A 2521-nucleotide genomic window follows, 5' to 3' on the forward strand; every position below is an offset into this window, starting at 1 on the left:
GTGGCACTGTCTGCCATTTCTTGATAATGATCCAACCGAAAAGTCACTAACTAATTATATCAAAATTCACTGATTAAAGACAAGCTATCATTAGCTTTTGTTCTTAAGCTGACAAATTGCTTTAAAATTTAATCTTAAATTATGACAATGTTCCTGTAAAGTCTTTAGTTAAATTTTGCCTCCAGACAAAAAAAAAAAAGAAAAAAAAAATTGAAATAGATGGAGAAATGTTTAGTGGAAACTCATTTCTTCTTTGGAATAGCTCATTAAGCAGATAGGGGAATAAACATCATCCTTTGGATATGGACATATTACATATGAAAAGGAATATTAACATATAGTTCCAGTTGCTTTAATGATATATGCTTATGTGATTTTGTACGCATCAAGTTGTAACAATATTATAAATATATTTGTATGTGTCTATAAATTTATATATATATATATATATATATATAAATATATATATATATATATATATATATGCATATACACACACACACACACACACACATATATATATATATATATACACTTAAAATACATATTACTATTGTAAACAGCTGGATCATGGATGACATCCTAAAAACAAAACTTCCCCTACATTAGTTGCTTCCCTCACAAAGAAGTCTCACCGGTACCTCGTCAAATCGTACTACTCATAGTTCACATTAAAATTTATCTTTCACGCGGACTTCTGTACCGCCTTGTAACTTCAGGACTATACGATCAACGAACCAATCAATCATCATCTATTTTTTAAAGACCAACTTAAAATTTTTACGATGTAAAGATCAATTCAAGACACTTAGATCTATCCTTTCAAGTTTGATTTATCTTATTTAAATGTTTAAAGGCCGCTCATGAATGGCAGCGGCAAGGGACAGTGACATTGCCCTATCAAGCAGGAAAATGCCCTAAATACTGACTATATATACATATAATCAGTGCCCAAGCCTCCTCTCCACCCAAGATAAGACCAAGGAGGGCCAGGCAATGGCTGCTGATGACTCAGCAGATAGATCTATAGGCTCCCCCAACCCTTATTCTTAGCTCACAAGGATGGTGAGGTTGCAGCGACCAAAGGGAACTTACAAGTTTGAGTTGGACTCGAACCCCAGTCTGGCGATCACCAGTCAGGGACGTTACCACATCGCCCACCAAAACGAAGAAAAAGTCCTAAAATGAGATAGGAACATTATAATCATTGTATACTTGGATTGCTCAAAATCTAGCGATATTTCAAACAAGAAACTTTTGAAGGTTTTGGGGACGCAATCAGCAAATTTATATAATACCCCTTTCTGGGTGTGAAGACCTTAATGTGGTGAAAGGGTTTGTGTATCGCCATGATTAGCAAACCTGTACTAGTCAGGGCCATCCATGCTGGGTTGGACTGCTGTGAGCGATCAAAACAAATGTCTCCCACCATCACCAATCCACACTGGCCACCGTGGTGACGTAAATCGGCCATACACCGGACATGAATAAAGACGTGTCTGAGGGCTATGTCCTGCAGTGGACTAGAGACAGTTGCATTTGTTGTTATTGTGTGTGTATATATATATATATATATATGGATATATATATATATATATATACATATATATCCATATATATATATATATATATACATATATTATAGCCACGGAGGGAAAAATGAAGTCTTTTCATTCTTCCTTCTGTGGCTATACCTTTTATATTCATCACGTGTCAGCTTTCATGATTTCTACACACACACACACACACACACACACACTTATACAGTATATATATATATATATATATATATTGCATCTATTATGTTTATTTTGTCGCAATGATTTTCGTAATTTAAGAGTGAATATACTGACAAAATTAAGAATCTTTCAATAAAAAAATTTCTTGTTTGGCTAGACAATAAAAAAGTTTAGTTTACCATAAAATCAAGCCTCTGGTATTTCCGTTTTCTTTAATGATTAAATTCACGATTTTTATTGTGATTGCAATTTGAAAAAACGTTCAAGTTATTAAATAAACAAATGTAAAACAGCGTCTACTTTTTAAAGAAGATTATGTTCATGTAAATGAGACGTCTCTCTATTTAAAAGAAAATAAGTAATTCTAAAACATAGACCAGGAACTGTTTCCTAGCTTAAGTGGACTTCTGCGATTGAAACAGACGATGAAAGGTCGAGTTGAGGGAGGTAGGAAAAGAGGATCCTGTTGAGGAGCTACCTATTGGAGGGGTCACCATAGGTGGAGCGGGATGCCCTTGTTGAGATCCTGCCGGAGGACGAGGGTTACTGGGGACGTGGGGAAGAGGGGTGGGGAATGGGTCTTAGGACATTGTTGGGTCTACGGGAAGGAAGAGCCACTAGAGCCGTGGCCGCCTCTGTACTGGTAACTCCCCCACATAACACATCCACACTATCTTCTTCCTCCTCCACCACCACCACTTCTCACAAAGCCTCCTCCCCCTACAGTCCATCCACAATCTCTTCCTACACTCCTCCTCCACCACCACCATCCCCAACCACCT

The 2521-nt window shown here is 36.7% G+C and overlaps 1 protein-coding gene across 2 annotated transcripts in view; it reads left to right on the top strand.

The window, feature by feature from the left end:
- Window positions 1-2365: 2365 nt before the first annotated feature.
- The window catches only part of LOC137656832 (tetraspanin-9-like), a 96651-nt gene continuing 96495 nt past the window's right edge, over window positions 2366-2521 (top strand). Inside the window, exon 1 of one of the 2 annotated variants that reach the window (XM_068391157.1) lies at window positions 2366-2521. This exon is cut by the window's right edge and continues 165 nt beyond it. The gene's annotated coding sequence lies outside the window, so the exon portion shown is untranslated. The other variant, XM_068391156.1, reaches the window with a different exon arrangement.

Source organism: Palaemon carinicauda, chromosome 17, assembly GCF_036898095.1.
Source record: "Palaemon carinicauda isolate YSFRI2023 chromosome 17, ASM3689809v2, whole genome shotgun sequence".
NCBI classification, from domain to species: Eukaryota; Metazoa; Arthropoda; class Malacostraca; order Decapoda; family Palaemonidae; genus Palaemon; species Palaemon carinicauda.